Raw genomic sequence first — 17961 nt, 5'->3', positions numbered from 1 at the left:
TCCTTCCTCGTGACGGTATTCAACTTCCTGTAGTCAATACACATTCTCCAACCAGTAGTAACTCTAGTTGGCATGAGTTCGTTGTTGGCATTGGCTACGATGGTGATTCCAGGACTTCTTGGGAACTACCCGAGTTGGACTCACCCATTGACTATCGGATGTAGAGAGTATATTATACCTACATCTAATAGTTTAAGAACCTCGGCTTTAACCACTTCATTCATGTTTGGATTTAGTTTATGTTGTGATTGTTGAGAGGTCTTCGCATTATCATCAAGATAAATGCGGTGAGTACAAATTAAGGGTCGATTTCCTTGAGGTCCACGATCATCCATCTAAGGGCTCCCTTATGCTCAATGAGAGTAGATATGAGCACTCTCCTGTTCTTTATCCAGGTGGGAAGAAATCACCACCGGTATGTCTCATCTTAACTTAAATAAACATATTTCAAATTAGAGGGCAAGGGTTTTAGGTCAAGCTTTGGTGGCTTGAGGTTAGACGGTAGAGACACTTCATCCAGTTTAGGGCAACTCTTCAAATTGTGGCCTCCACCGGTTAACTTCAAGTATCGGCACAACATCAAGCATGGCACACGTCTCCCTAATAATGTCATTATCAAAATCATGGGAGTGGACCGGACACGTCTCTAGAGGGTGAGAGGATAAGGTCAAAGTTGTCTTATCTTCCATGAAAGAGTCAATCATGTTAATGTCATGGAAATCATCATCATCCTTTAACCGTCTACCCGTGTTGAAAAAGATGTTTACTCCAATGCCATATTCCTAAAAGATATACTCATGACACCATTCCCGCAATTGATAATTGCATTTGAAGTGGCAAGGAATGGGTGACCAAGAATGACGAGAATTTGAGTGCTCATGTTATCGATGGGTTCGGTATCTAGGACAATAAAATATACATGGTAGTAGAATCTGTCGACCTAGACCAATACATCCTCAATTATCCCTCTCGGTACACGAACAGAGCGATCAAAAAGTTGTAATGTGATTCGGGTGGGTTTTAATTCACCCAAACTAACTATTTGTACACCAAGTAGGGAATCATATTTACACTCGCTCCTTCCCGATTACACAAGTTATGGTTGGATACCGGGATCCTTGAATTTCTACGGCACATCTTGCTTTAGGATGACACTCACTTTCTCAAAGAAGATTTTCTTTTGAATATTTTGCCATCTTTTGGTTGTACATAAGTCTTTCAAATTTGGCATATGAAGGTATTTATTTCATGACATCAAGTAGAGGAATGTTGACCTTCACTTATTTCAACACCTCTATAATGTCCGAGAGTTAGAGAGAGGTTTTGGTGCAACCAATCGTTGAGGAAATGGAGCAACCGGCTTCCCTTGAGGTTCCGGTTCTAATTCTTGTGGAACATGGCTAGATCCATCATCTTTGTCCACTTATGGGTCCTTAGGTTTTTCAGCCCTAATCGGAATAGTTTTGTCAATGATCTTCCCACTCCTAAGAGTGATGATAGATTTAGCTTGCTCTATTTGATTTGAAGAGCTTGGGTCGTTAACTTCATATTGCGGTTTTAGATTGGGAAGAGGTTGAGTTGGGAGGCTCCCCTTATTCCTAATCACATTCCAATTGTTGTTCTAATTTTGTGGATTGCTTATGCTGAATTCTGATTAAGTAGATCTTGATCTTGAATATGTTTTAGAACCAGATCTTCTTAACGTTTCCCTTGATTTGGATTTTGATTGAAGAAACCTTGAGGGGTAGCAGTTTGTCCATTCCTCCAACTGAGTTTGGATGATTTCTCCAATCAGGATTGTATGTATTGGAGGTAGGTCTATTGAAAGGTCTTTGGTAATTGTTCACGGCATTGGATTGCTCATTCAACACTTCTTGAAAGGCAGATATTGTTTGACAATTTTCAGTTGTGTGAACTTGCAAGCACAAATACCGCAAACAATTTCCTTATCCTTATCCTTCTTTAATTCCATGGCCTCGAGTTTCCCAGTGAGATAAGCTATTTTAGCATTGATATTATCATCCTCTTTTAGGAGATACATTCCACCCCTCTCCTTAGATTGAGTCGGCCTAGACATGGTGCTTGGTTTTGGGTATGTTTCCCATGATTGTGCATTTTCAGCAAGTCTATCCAAGTAGTCCAACACCTCATCAACATTTTTATTCATGAATTCCTCATTACACATTGTCTCGACCAATTGGGGCATAAAAGAAGTGTGTAATGCGCCATGTTTCAAATCTGTGTTGCGGGAATGAATTGACAAGATCCTTGAACCGCTCCCAACATTGGAAGAATGTTTCATCCTCCTTTTGGGCGAAGTTCATAATTGACTTTCTAAGGGTGTTTGTTTTATGATGTGGAAAAAAATTCTTTGTGAACTCCCTTATCATATCATTTCATGTGTCAATAGATTTAGGATGTAGTGAATGCAACCACATCTTAGCTTTCTCTTTCAAAGAAAAGGGAAAGAGTTTCAGCCTGATCATGTCATTAGACACGTTAGGAAAGTATAAAGTGGCTATGATCTTATTAAACTCTTTCAAGTGTAAATATGGATTTTCTGACTCAAGCTTATGAAATTTTGGAAGGAATTGGATCACCCCTGACTTCATATCCATGTGTCCCATATTTTCAAGAAAAACCATGCATGAGGGCGTGCTCACCCCCGCCGGTTGTAAATAATCTCATAAAGTACGAGGTGAGGGTGCTTAATTCACCTCATTCTCATCTTGGATGTCTTCTTACATAGATTGGGGTAGAAGAGGTTGGTTTGCAGCCATTACTTCAATTAACTCTGGGATCTCGAGCGGTGTCTAGTCCTGCGATGGATAGTCACCCCCTCAACCAATCCTTCTTCAGTCAAAAGACATCGAGTGTTGTCACGGACCCACTTGGGCGTGAAACACTTGGAGCCCTCAATTCAAATTCTAAACCTAAACCTAAAAAAGAAAGAAAAGAAATAAAAATCTAGAAATAAAAAGAAAAGAGTTGGAAAGAAGTTACCAAATTAGAAGTTCCTAAGTTAAAAACCTACAAAACAAAACAAAACATGTCAGCTTCTAAAAATAGAAAGTAAACTAGTTTCTAAAAAAGGAAAATTTCTAAAAACAGAAAATAGAAAGTTTCTAAAAGACTGCTTTGGAAAGTTCTAAATCCTAGAATTAGAAAGAAAGTTTCTAAAAAATAAATGAAATCCTAGAATTAGAAAGTTTTTAAAATTAGAAAATAAACCCTAATCCTAAAAATAGAAAAATAGAAAAATTAGAAAGAGATTACCAATTTAGAAAGTCTATAATAGGATCCTACAAAACAGGAAAGTTAGGTTTGTTTCTAAAAATCAAACAGAAAAACCTAATCCTAAAATTATTTTTTTTTTAAAAAAAAAACATAATCTTAACCTAATTCTAAAACTAGTTAATCTTAGAAAAATGCAACCGTTAGTCCCTGGCAACGGTGCCAAAAACTTGTTCACAAACCTAAGTGTAGGGTCGCGATGTAATAATAATCTCGGTAAGATCGAGGTCGAATCCACAAGGACTGAACCTCGCACGCAATTTGAAAGTAATTAGAACTAGAAATGGAAGAAGATGTAATCTAAATTAGGTGAATATGAAAAAATAATGGTGAATGGTTAAACTAAAACTTGTAAAATTCAAAGGTGGGAAACTAGGGTGCCAAGGATCCACTTGCAGACATCAGGGAGATCTACACTTGATTCATGAACTCAACTGGACTTAGAGTCCCATCGTCATCCAGTTGGAAGATATAACCTTTAAAAATCAAATCTGAACTTCCTTTGATCTATTTTTCAATAGAAGATAGGTATGAGAATTAGAATTAATTCCATCACATGACTATGCCCATGAGACAAAGTAAACAACAGAATTTAACCAATCCAAATCCAATCTGAGAGAGTTATGAACATAGGGAAGGATTCCATCATCCATCCATGCCCATGAGACGATGGTGAACAACAGGGTTCCTACGATCATAACCTCTACACATGCATAGAAAATACTCAAAGATATCGTAGATCCATTGTAATTTAAGTCACAACAAACCATTAAAAACTATGAATTTTCATATAATCAAATTATAATCAAATAGAGTTCCTAAACATGAATTAAAGCCGTAGAAACCACCCCATCAAGCTACAAGCTTCACCTCTTAGCCCTAGCTAAGAGGCTTAAGTAGTCATAACCATGATCATCTAAACTTGAAGGAAAGAAAAAAGGAAGAAAAAAGAAAATAAAGAAGAAAATGAGAAGGGAAACTCCTCTCGTGCCGGCCACTCCACATCTCTCTTTCTCTCTCTCTCTCCATGTCTCAAGATTAAAGATACATTAAACTCTCTCACTTCTCTTCTTTTATAAGCAAGGTAGGGCGGTAGAGAAGCTGGAGTCGGTGCTGGAACGTAGCCTTTATGCAACAACGTGCGTGCGAAGCCGGAACACACAAAGATGGTTGCATTTGGGTGAAATTTTCAGCCAAAAGACGTCCACGAAACATGTTTTGACTCCATAGTTGGGGTAAAGACCCTCTGCCAGAGCTTTTAGATGGTTCAGATCAGAGATCCGAACACAAACGGTGGGCTATAACTCCCTGCAACGTCCGGGAAAACTGGACATGTGTTGAATGCGAAAAATCCTGCGTTGAGATGCTCGGTGGGCCCCATAGTGATGTTTTCGAAGAAATCCATCCTATCCATTGAATTACTAGCGAAAAATCAGTCGAGAAGGGGTGGTTTTGGTCGAGTTTGGTGTGGCCCACTGTATCAAATCATCCCGTCGTCCATCCTGCGTTTGACAGTGATCTGCGTGTGTCCACGTACATGGATATAAAAGGTCAGCATAGCTAGGGTCGTGGCCACCCCCTGGAGTAAATGGACGATTCAGATCGTCCGAATGGATGATGATGGTGGCCTACTACATGTCTCAACGTCCAATCGTGTGAACACTGGCGTTTTTTAGGAAAGAGACGAGTTAACCGTCTTTGACCAAGACCGGTGATCCGGTGCGGCGCTGGTGTGTCATTTGTGCACACGCACCCGTTCATGTGGGGTCCATTGTGATGTATATGATAAATCTACTCCGTTCATCCGCTCCTCCATCCAATTTAAGAGGTTGAGACCAAAATTCAAGCATATCCAAAGATCAGGTGGGCCCTAAATCAGTGATTTATGGATGATCTTGTCTGTTGGACCACTTCCACAATGATCTAAGGCTGAATTTTGACGTGTAAGGTTAATATAGGGTCTTCAGGCCTCTTATAAAGTTTCGAGCCAAACGGATGGTGGAACCTTATGATTTTACATTTAGGATGACTTTCAAGCCTCTTGGACTTCGATTGCTTGATTTTCTTGGATCTTTGGCATGTAAATTCTTTGATCTCGGTCCCCTAAAATTTGTCCCTTGCCTTGGTGATCTGTGAGCATCAAATTTATGCCTTTAGTACCCTTTTTTAGTCCAAGCTCCTAAATTCACCTTGCAACATAAACACGATTAAAATAGGATGTTAAACAATAGTATCATATTCATAAAATTAGGTAATAACTGGGGCTAATATGCAATATTTGACCCTCAACACCTAATCCCAATCCTTCCAGTCAATTCCAATGGTTTGGGGGTTTATTATGGAGGTCCCCAATTCAAAATTTCCAAATTTCTCATCTTCCTCACTTGAAAATGGGGAACCTAAATATGGATTTCTAATTCTTCAACTTCCAAATACCTTTAGGAAATAGTACTATAGCATAAAGTTTATGGTGGTTCACTCCCTTAGGCCTAGTTAATCTCATTGGCATAACAATACTATAAAACCCGTATCCTAGCCCGTCTTGTTCGTAGGCTTCGCGATCATCTGCTCCAATTCGACGACCTGTGATCGGTTATTGACGTTTACGCGTGACCCTGAGATGTGTCCTATATATCTGAGTCAGCTCGACCCGAGACTTGTACCAGTGCGACCACGCCGTCGCCGCAGTTCCGATGCCGCGTCTTACATGCCGATGCGGTACCCTGGCCAGGAGATGTGGGCCTGCGTTCAGTTCAAGGAAAATGCTGCGTGTTGCAAATCCCGAGAGAATCCATCATATCAATCACCTCACTTGTCAAAAGTACACCCATCACTCGACCCATTACTCTCCCCATTCCCAAGTACAAAAGCAATCTCAAAAGTCAACTTTCCCATCTCCTCACCATCCTCTCTCCCATCACTTCTCGTACACACACTCTCTCATTTTTCAAACTCCATCTCTCTCCACGCAACCCACGTCCATGGTTTCAAAGGGGAGAAGCTAGTGTGGCCCACCTTCCTAACTCTCATTTCCACCATCCATGATCGATCTCAACCATTGAAGTTTGTCCATTGGGGTTCTAGCATGCATTGGCGGAAGAAGGAAGGGAAGATCTAATGGTAGGTGCCTCTATTCTTCTCTCTCTTTCTCTCTCTCTCTCTCTCTCCCTTTCACTTTTGTTGTGTGTGATGATGTGGCGGTGTGGCCCACATGGATGTACCCCACTTGATGTATGTCTTATCCAACCGTCCAAACCATTTGGGCCCTACCTTAAGGAGATGGGAAAACAAAATTATCAAGTTGGTCCAAATCAAGTGGGCTACGTCCATGTGGGACCCACCAGTCATGGTCCCCACACGTGGGACCCACCATCCACCCATTGGTGGCCCACCTGAGCAGGGCCAACCTTAAATATGTGTGCCCCCAAACCGTCCAGCGTCCCTGGACACTGGACGTGAAATGAAAGCAAAAATATCAGTTTGATTTAAAACTTGGGCTGGGCCACTCATGTAGGCCCCACCTTGATGTATGGACTTAATCCATGCCGTCCATCTTATTTCTCAACTCAATTTAGGCGTTGAGCCGAAAAATGAACCCAATCCGATTTCCTGGAGGGCCATGGTATAGAAAATATTGATTTTTACCATTAAAATCATTTAGGAACCACCATGAGCCAAAACATACTAAATATTGGGCTTGTTTAGCCAGTCTTGAGCCATGAAATGCAATGGCTGGAGTGGATCCGCCTGATGCGGGCCCCACCTACAAAAAACCATGAAATTACTATTTTTTTTTAAAAATAAATAATATCAAGCAGCAGGTGCTGCTGCTAACGTCCAGAGGACGTGCAGCAGCGTCCTGCTGTGATATAGGCAGACGGGCAGGGACCACGAGTCCCAGCCATGGGCCCCACCTTGATGTGTGCTGATCATCAACACTGTGCATTTGTTGGGTCCCCTTTGGGACAGTGGGCCCCCCAAAAATTTGTCGTATGTGGAGCTCGAGTGGCCGACACCACAAGAAACAGTGTTGATTGAACGTCTACCATTGAAACCCTTTTGGGTAACGCAAAAGTTTCGGATCATTATGAAATTTGTTTTTCCTCTTTATCTAGGTCACGTGTGACCATGTCAGTAAGTTAGGTGGGTATAAACATTACAGTGGGCTCCATGTGTCTATGCCTTGTATCAGGCCGTCCATCCAGCAGAGCTGGGATGGCAGGCCACCTTGATGTATGTATTTCTGTCCAGCCATCCATTTGGATGCTGGACGTTGCAGCTCTCTTTAAAAAAAAGATAATAATAATAATAATAATAATAATATATATAAAATAATATTATGTTATACTATATCTGGTGGGACCCACTGGTAGGACAGATTGGTTGGTGTATTTGCTAGTGTGGGATGTTAGCAAGTTCCGTGGACACCACCATGATATATGTGATATTCCACACCGTCCATTGTTTGATGGTGGACACCACCCCTGATGTATTTGTTTCATCCACACCATCCAGGCTATCTAGATGGTGCTGGACAATGTTTGGACGGTGGTGCGTGGGCCACCACACTGCATGTTTTCATTCACGTCATCCAGTCTAGGGGACGTGGACCCCACCTTGATTTATGTGTTTAGTCGTCCATCTGGACGATTCATTTGGTGGACCCATCTTTGATTTTTTTTTTATACAAGCCATCCATCTGTTTTGCCAGCATGGGACCACCATGATGTATTTATTTCATCCACACCGTCCAGATTGTACTGGACAGTACCATACAGTGTTTGGCGGGGCTGATTTACATAGACAATGTTTGGGTGGTGCTGATTTACTTGGGAAATGTTTGGACAGTGCTGATCACATTGGTGAACCATGTACCCCTATAATAGTGTACAGTAATACACATGATACACCTACAACTATTGAAATGAATTTTTGTGTAGTCTAAACCCACTTAAGGGCCATTGGTGTGGCCTATCTATGAGGCCCATCATGATATATTTATGGCCCATGTGCGGACCCATCTATTTGTATTTTGACCCATGTGACAGGGCCCACTTGCCTTGTATTTCGAGGCCCATGTGATAGGCCCACCTGCCTTGTATTTAAGACCCATATGAGGCCCGCTTGATGTTTATGAGGCCCATTGGTACGACCCGTTGGTGCGGCCCATTGATACACCCATTTGATGTTTATGAGGCCCATTGGTGTGACCTATTGGTGCGGCCCATTGATATGGCCCACTTGATGTTTATGAGGCTCATTGGTGCAATCCGTTGGTGTGGCCCACTTGATGTATACGAGGCCTATTGTGAAATATTTCCAGCCCACATGATGAGGCCCCTTTGAGATGTATTTTTGACCCGTGTATGAGGCTCATTGCAATGTATATTAGGCCTTTGTGTGAGGCCATGGGCCCACTATATGTTTAACCCTATGTGGGCCACTCCCTAGGAGCAATGTTAGTTGAATGTCCACATTGATGGGTGATGATGGATAAATGTTCACATGGTGACCTTCCCTTAGGCCGATTCTGATTGCAGTTACTGATTTTGATTATCGGGGTCGAGGCCGATTCCGATTGACGTGACCAATTTTCTAATTTTGATTATCGATCAATCCCGATTGTCGTGGCCGATTGTCGATTCTGATTGACATAACCGATTTTCCAATTCTGATTATCGATCGATTCTGATTGTCGTGACCGATTGATTTCAATTGACATGATCAATTTACCAATTCTAATTATCGATCGATTCGATTGTCATGACCCGATTGTTGATTTCGATTGATGTGACCGATTTGTAGATTTTGATTATCGATCAATCCCGATTGTCGTAGCGATTGTCGATTCCAATTGGCGTAATCGATTTACCGATTTTAATTATCGATCAATTACATTTCTCGTGACCGATTCTTGATTTCGATTGACGTGACCGATTTATCGATTACGAATATCGATCGATTTCGATTGTCGTGACCGATTGCGATTCTGATTGACATAACCGATTTACCAATTCTGATTATCGATCGATTCTGATTGTCGTGACCGATTGTTGATTTTGATTGACGTGACCGATTTACATATTCGAATTATCGATCGATTCTGATTGTCGTGACCGATTACTGATTCTGATTGACATGACCAATTTACCAATTCTGATTATCGATCAATTTTGATTGTCGTAACCAATTGCTGATTCTGTTTGACGTCACCGATTTATCAATTCTGATTATCGATCGATTCTGATTATCGTGACCGATTGTGATTATCAATCAATTCCAATTATCGTGACCGATTGCCGATTTCGATTATTGATCGATCCCGATTGTCGTGGCCAATTGTCGATTCTGTTTGACATAACCGATTTATCAATTCTGATTATCGATCGATTCTGATTGTCGTGACCGATTGCTGATTTCGATTGACGTGACCGATATGCCGATTCTGATTATCGATCGATTTCGATTGTCGTGACCAATTGTATATATCAATTTTGATTGTCGAGGTCGAGTATCAAGGCCGATTCTGAGTGTCGATTCCGATTATTGAGGCTGATTCTGATTATCAAGGCTGACTCCGATTGTTGAGGCCAATTATTGAGGCCAGATATCGAGGCTGATTGCCGAGGCCCATTGTCATGTATATGCGGCTCGTATTTGAGGCCTATTCTGATGAGCATTCGGCCTCGGCTTAATGCATTTAAGGCCTATATAATGTATGTGAGACCTATGTGATGAGGCCCATTATGGTGCATTTGAGGGCCAGGCGATGGTGCCCATTGTGATGTATGTTAGGCCCATGTGAAAGGCCTATAGTGATGTGTTAAGTTCTTGAGTGAGGCACATGTTATTGTATATTTGGCCCTTGTGTGAGGCCATGGGTCCGCTATATGTTAGGCTCTATGTGGGCCATTCCTTGGGGACAATGTTGGTTAAATGTCCACATTGTTGAGGTCGATTGTCGATTATTGATACTGATTATGAGTATGTGATAGCATAGCATCATGATACATGCTCATACGCATCATCTGCATGTTTGTTATGAGATGTGGTTGACCATTGCATATGTCATTGGACAGATTGTTATGAGACCCCCTGATAAGCAGAGGTTACCTTACATGAGCGCACGGTATGCGCAGGATTGATGCATGACTGGATTGTATGACTCATGCATCTTTCATTGTATGTTGTGATTACTGTACACCCTAGCGACATCAGGGCAGTAGACTCCACAGGCATGTTGTGGATGGCTAGATGGGACACCAAAAATGTTTGGTTAGAGCATCTAGGCACTTTAGATGTCCATAGGTGAAAGTCCCTAAACTTCTATGTCCAGGAGATGCCCCAACGTCTAGACCGAGTGGATATATGAGCTCCCGAGTGACGAATACCAGTAGGTCGTGTCTCCTACTATGTCATAGTCGGTTGGCAGGGGGTGTGGCCTTATCCGCCTTATTCATAGTGGGCAAAACTAGGCTGAATTTGACCAGCTCATAAATGGGTTCGCTATCGACGTGCTGGGTAAGTGTTGGCTGACTACTGGCCAGGCAAATAATGAGGTCTCTTCCACTCACCTGGTTGCGCGCGATGGGGCGACAATCTGGTTTGGAGTGTACTAGACCCCGGTGATGATCCTAGAGATGTACAGTATGATACGTGGACTTATTGAGTAGGAGTTGCATACTCATTCATTCATTCATTCACTATTCACTCGGGCTGGTGGTGTGCAACTATTTGTTACGTGTAAATTCACAATGGCTAGGATTTCGGTTGAGGCACGCGACTAACCCGAGATCGGGAGTTTACCACATTGAGACCGACTAACCAAATTAGGTATGAGACTAGTTTGGATAGAAGTCCCTTGTGATGGGCCCCATAGTTTGCGATACTATGTACTATCATCCCGACTTCACACTTTACCATGGTCACTCCATTCGCACCGTATATTGCATTATATCCGTGATAAATGGCAATTTGGGTTATTGTGTTTTTGCATTTATATGGTCTAGGTATGGTGGACGCTATTTGTCATTTCATTTGCATCGCATATCGCATTGCATCCTCAGCACATAGCATTTGGTTTACTATGCTTCTGTATTGCATAATCTGATTAAGGTTGACGGTATTTGTGGACTCGATATCTAATATTTGGCTTACTATGTCTCCGTATTGCATAGCTGATCTACATTACTTCCTCTATATATGATATTGACTTATTATGTTTTTGCATCAAATAGCTTGGATAAGGCCGATGGTATTTATGGACTTATCAATATTTTCGTTTCCTCTGATATCGTATGATTCATGATCTTACCAGTTTTCGGTATTGTATGACTATGGCATTGTATTGAATACTTGGTACTTACCTTGTGCACATACTTACACCACCCTCTAAGCTTTCTATAAGCTTATGCACGATAAATGTGTGCAGGTGATGTTAGGTTGCAGCAGTGTTGGGCTCGGAGTGTACAGTGGTCTTCTGGAGCTTGATTTTTGATTTATGTATTTTCTTTTTAGCATTGTACTGAAATGATTATATTAGTGGATATATAATGATGATGTTGCCTTTGTGAATTAGGTAATCTTATGGTTATGCTTATTATGAGTTAAATGTACAAAAAAAATCCTCCTTGTAGGATCCCAGGATCGGAATCTGGCGTATGGACGCTAGGAGCCGAGAATGGGGTACTACGGAGGCTGTCGGCACCGGATTCGGCGATCGGGATTCCTGTGAATCCGATCTCCGGGTTTGGGGCGTGACAGAAGTTGGTATCAGAGCATAACTTGGGAATACCTGAAGAAAACATCACATATCTGCTGATAGCTGCCCTACACTGTATGATCGTTGAGAACTTAGAATGGTTAGGTCCCCAAGTTCGAATAACTTAGAGATTTTCTGACATAGCCCCCTACCGTTGAGATTGCGAGACTGCATAATCCAAAGATTAGTAAGGTCACCATAGGGTCGATGATGTATCTTAGGGGTGCGAGGATTATTTTAATATGGTGTATTTTGAATATATCTATAGTGATAGGGTGTCACTCCCTTTGTGAGGTCTATATTGGTTATAGTGTATTTTAAATTTTGAGGATGAAATTTTTATTTGGTGGGGAGAGTTGTAAGACCCGTATCCTAGCCCGTACCGTTCCGTACGCCTTTGCGGTTCTCCTGGTCGAATTTCGGTGACTCGCGATCTGTAAAAGGCGTCTGAGCTGGATCTTGTCGGTCTGAATTGGCTTGACCCGAGACTTGTACCAGTGCGACCGCGCAGTCACCGCAGTTCCGATGTTGCGTCTTGCACACCGATGCGGTACCCTGGCTAGGAGATGTGGGCCAACGTTCAGTTCGAGAAAAATGTCACGTTGCAAATCCTAAGAGAATCCATCACATCAATCACCTTACTTGTCAAAAGTACACCCATCACTCAACCCATTACTCTCCCCATTTCAAAGTACAAAAGCAATCCCAAAAGTCAACTTTCCCATCACCTCACCATCCTCTCTCCCATCACTTCTCTTACACCACTTTCTCTTATCTCTCTCTCATTTTTTTTCAAGCTCCTCTCTCCAAGCAACTCACGTTCATGGCATCTAAGAGGAGAAGCTAGTGTGGCCCACCTTCCTTACTCCCATCTCCACCATTCAAAGTCCATCTCAACTGTCGAAATCGTTTCCTTGGAGCTCTAGTGACTATAAGTGGAAGAAGGAAGAGAAGATCAAAGGTGGGTGCCTTTATTTCTCTCTCTCTCTCTCTCTCTCTCTCTCTCTCTCTCTCTCTTTCACTTTTGTTGTGTGTGACGATGTGGCGGTGTGGCCCACCCGGATGTACCCCACTTGATGTATGTCTTATCCAACCGTCCAAAACATTTGGGCCCTACCTTAGGGAGATGGGAAAACTAATAGCGAGGAAACAGCTCCTTCCAGACATGACATGTATACCTCTCAAAATCTGTATTAATTGTTTATCAGGGAAATAACATAGAGTTTCATTTGTTAAATCTACTTCTCATATTAATAAAGTGCATGCATTAGATTTGGTCTATTCTGATGTTTGTGGTCCTATGAGGACAAAAATCTTGGGTAGGGCATTGTATTTTGTCACTTTTATAAATGATGTATCTAGAAGAGTTTGGGTTTATGCTTTGAAATCCAATGACGGGTCTTTGGTGTGTTTAAATTGTTTCATACTATGGTTGAGAGAGAGATAGGTAGATTATTGAAGTGCATTCGCACTGACAATAGTGGTGAATACATCGGTGACTTTCATGAGTATTGTAAGTTCCTGGATATACGGTATGAACAGACGATTTCCAAGACCCCCTTGCATAATGGTGTGGTTAAGCAAATGAATCACACCATTATAGAGAGAATCAGATGTATATTATCCCATTCAAAGTTGCTCAAGACATTCTGGAGAGAAGTAATGCACACGACAATGTATTTGATAAAAAGGTCTCCATCAGCCCCATTGAATGGAGAAGTACCCAAGAAGGTGTGGACTGGATAAGATCCATCGTACAGTCATCTCAGGGTATTTGGATGTAGGGCATCCGTTCACGTACCAAAGGACGAGAGGTCCAAGCTCGATACGAAGATCAGGCAATGTATGTTCTTGGGGTACAGTGATGAAAAGTTTGGCTACAAATTGTAGGATCCGACTAAGAAGAAGCTCGTCAGAAGTAGAGATGTGGTCTTCTTTGAAGATTAATGTATAAAAGATATTTGTAAGGCAGAGAAGACCCAGCCTAGTTCAGGTAAGCTAGAGGACATGGATCCGGTTACTCCTCCTGTGGTGCCTGATGATGGGGGAGTACAACAAGGTATAGAGGACGAGGGAGTTTCTACAGAAGATGGATCGGGGGAGCGACCCCCACTTGATCCACCTGTTGAGCCACAGGTGAGGAGGACATTTAGGGATAGACACTCGTCCAAGAAGTACTCGCCGCATGAGAACATTATGCTCACTAATGGAAGAGAGCCAGAAGATTATTCTGAGGCCCTAGCCGATGAGTATAACGGGGAGTGGTTAAAAGTTATGCAAGAGGAGATGTAATTCTTGCATAAGAACCACACTTATGATATGGTAAACTTGCCTAAGGGTAAGAAAGCTCTGAGCAACAAGTGGGTGTTCAGAAAGAAAATTAAGCAGAAGAATTCACAAACAAGGTTCAAGGCCAGACTTGTGGTGAAAGGGTTTGGTCAGAGAAAAGGTATAGACTTCGAGTAGATATTCTCACCAGTGGTGAAGATGACATCTATACGAGTTAAGGAAGAGCTTGTATGGGCTGAAACAAGCTCTAAAGTAATGCTACAAGAAGTTTGACTCGTTCATGTTAAAGTATGGGTATGACAGAACGGAATTGGACCAATGTGTGTTTACACGCAAGTTCTCGAGATGGTGATTTCTTAGTTCTCGTTATACGTTGATGACATGCTTATCATGGAAAAAGACATTAAGAAGATTGACAGTGAAACAGAGTTGGGCAAGTCATTCACGATGAAAGACTTGGGCCCAAAAAACACCTAGGAATGGAGATAACCCGTGATAGAAGTAGCAGGAAGCTTTGGGTCACAAGAGCGGTATATTAAGAAAGTCCTAGAGCGGTTCATTATGAATGCATCAAAGCCGATTAGTACTCCTTTGGATGGTTACTTGAGTAAGCGATAAGCATTGTCCTAAGACAAAGGCGAGGTGGATGAGATGAAGAAGATACCTTACGCGAGCGGTAGGAAGTTTGATATATGTTATGGTGTGTATGCGCTCCAGACATAGCATATACAATTGGTGTTGTCAGCTGATATTTGTCAATCCTGACAAAGAACATTGGGCAGTGGTGAAATGGATACTGTGGTATTTAAGAGGCTTATCCAAGTTGAGCTTATGCTATAGTGATGGAAAACCTATGTTAGAGGGCTACACAGATGCAGATATAGCAGGTGACATAGACTCCAGGAAGTCTACATTAGGGTTCATGTTCATGTTTGTAGGGGGAGCGGTCTCTTGATAGATCAAGCTAGAGAAGGTCGTAACATTATCGACAATAGAGGCTAAGTACATTGCAGTCATAGGGCATGTAAAGAAATGCTTTAAATGAAAAGGTTCCTACAGGAACTTAATCTGAAGTAGGAGTAGCACGTGGTCTATTGCGATAGTTAAAGTGCTATACACTTGAGCAAGAATCCAAGTTAGCACTCTAAGTCGAAGCACATAGAGATTTGGTATCACTGGATCAGGGATACTTTAAAACAGAAGGTGTTATAGTTTGAGAAGGTCCACACGGACGATAACGGGTCAGACATGATGACCAAGGCATTACTCAAGGATAAGTTTGAGGTTTGTAAAAACCAGGCTGGCTTGAAGAAGGTGAATTCCTCCTGAGTTGGAAAGGAAAAGATTTGATGAAATTTTTTCTCCCCATGTTAGAAGAGCAGACAGAGCTGCTCGACTGGTCGAGTGGATTGTTCGACTGGTCGAGGAGTCTGCTCAACTGGTCGAGTGGTACTCTACTCAAATTACAGCGAGTTTTGGTTTGGAAATTCTGAGATGCTCGACCAGTCGAGGGAGGTGCTCGACCGGTCAAGTGGGTTGTTCGACTGGTCGAGGACCCTGCTCGACTAGTCGAGGTTACACGGATTTGAGTCCGAATTTTATGCGGACTGCATAAATTTGAGACAGTTTTCACAGAGGTACGGAAAGGAATTTCTTAAACTATAAATATGGGTCCCTAGGGTTGTTCTAATGGATGGAAGAGAGTTTCTTAAAGCTTTGCAAGGGTTTGCTAAAGGGTTTAGGGCTATCAAAGGTGTGTGTGAGAGAGAGAGAGAGAGGAAGCTGTGGAAGGGAGGTTTTGCTCGTAGAGGTGATATACTGTGCAGTCGACATCTAAGCGCTTCTACGTCCTCATGATTGGTGAGATCTCTCTGTTTTCATTATTCACTTATTGTTCATCCACTCTGCGTGAGTGAAGAAGGTTTGGTCCAAGTGGTGTGTGCTTGTGATCGGTTGTAACGTTCTACTTCATAGTGGATTGTTGATCTGGATGAGGTCCCGTGGTTTTTACCTCTTTGAGGGTTTTCCACTTATGCAAGCAGAGAAGCTAACAAGATTGCTAACACCCTAACTAAAGTTATAACTTGTAAGATTCTCTTGGTGGAAGATTTTAACTCTTGGTGGAAGATTTTGACAGCTTTTGCTTAAGAAATATTAGCTTTCTGCATTTTAATCTAGTATTATGGGACAACATATGATATATCGACAGACTCTTTCTTAACAAAACTGGTGAATGCGTTCACTGTTCTTATTGACCTTTTACTGTCTGCAGTGATGATCATCCAGAAAGTGTTCTTACATCAATGCAGACAATCATGGTCCTTCTAATAAATTAAGTTAAAAGATATATTTGTTTTGATTTAATTGTGTTGGATTGTAGATGATTGTGTTGATTTCTTCTACCATTTATAAATTTCTCATACAGGTATTCATCATATGTTTCTCTTCTTTAATTCAATTAGTTATAGCAACCGAAGAGTCGCCACATCAACCTTTCAAATCTTTCCTTTCTTGATACGTGTCCCTTTGACCGTACCTCTCCTGTTCCACCACTCAATCCACTTTGGATGCCTCTTGACAAATGTTAAATGTAGATATCCACAGTTACAAAAGACAGCTCTCCCTGTTTGATATTTTTACCTTCTAACATTCCAGAGAAAACAACACTCATAACCAAACAATGGAATTACTGTTTGATTCCACAGTTTCCCACTTCCCAAGTACTCCAAAGGGGTTTTCCATTTCCATATTTGGGATTCTCTCTCTGGAAAGGAGAGTAGCCTGTTTATCCATTGTTGTTCATTCAAAGCAAGACTCACATCACAAATGATAAAAAAGAAAAAGAAAAAGTAGATAATATGAATAGATAAACACTTACACCAACACAGGGAGCAAAGGTCCAATGTATTCCAGTTCCTTTAATTTCCAAGGCAGTTGCAGCCCCTATCCTTGGAGCGAGTCTTCATTTCTATCTCACAAAAGTGCTGTCCAAATAGAGTAGGCTCTGTACTTTCTGGGTAAGCTAAATTGTTATGTTTCATTCTGTTTTTTTCATTTCTCTTTTAGTTAGATGGCATTATGTTAATGTATCATGGGTGATTGATCTAAAACACATATGTTTACTTCTTTCAGGAATTATAGGAGTGCACATGGTCTTCTGTTGACATCATCTGAGGATGAAACAAGTGTTCATGGCGCAATTGATATGAGCCCAACAGCTTATCAATCCAAGGGAATTAATCAGTGGGAAACACTTGAACATTATCTTGTATGTGGCTACTTCATTGCTTCCTCAAATTTGATCTTTACAAGTATTTGGTTATGGAAATGGCTGTAGTGAGGGCTGGCTGTTGACATTTCTTTTTAATTCAAGAATGTGAATTTCTGTTAGTTCTTGAATGGATATTCACATAGAGTTCCTATTGATGTGCTGATAGTAGTAACACCAAAACATTTAAAAATGTGAAGCCACTGTAAATTCAGCATTCTGAATGGTCAAAATATTGAAAGAAGTAATGGCTGATTGCGAGCGAAACTACAAACTTTCCTTTTATTCTTCTAAGGGGTTGAAATGTTGAAAACGAGAAGCCATAGGTTCCATTCTATAAATCCAACCT

At 41.5% G+C, this 17961-nt stretch overlaps 1 long non-coding RNA gene and 1 other non-coding gene across 2 annotated transcripts; both read left to right on the top strand.

Annotated features, from left to right (window-relative positions):
- Positions 1-2235: 2235 nt before the first annotated feature.
- Positions 2236-2342, top strand: LOC131222573 (small nucleolar RNA R71). The gene has a single exon (XR_009160114.1). It is a non-coding gene; the product is annotated as a small nucleolar RNA R71 (small nucleolar RNA).
- Positions 2343-17294: 14952 nt separating this feature from the next.
- LOC131244350 (uncharacterized) lies at positions 17295-17734 on the top strand. Its single transcript, XR_009170265.1, has 2 exons — positions 17295-17361; positions 17477-17734. It is a non-coding gene; the product is annotated as an uncharacterized LOC131244350 (long non-coding RNA).
- The last annotated feature ends 227 nt before the right edge of the window (positions 17735-17961 follow it).

Source organism: Magnolia sinica, chromosome 1 (genome assembly GCF_029962835.1).
Source record: "Magnolia sinica isolate HGM2019 chromosome 1, MsV1, whole genome shotgun sequence".
In the NCBI taxonomy this organism is placed as follows: Eukaryota; Viridiplantae; Streptophyta; class Magnoliopsida; order Magnoliales; family Magnoliaceae; genus Magnolia; species Magnolia sinica.
Note: the sequence above shows the minus strand (reverse complement) of the source record. Positions and strands in the feature narration are given on the sequence as shown.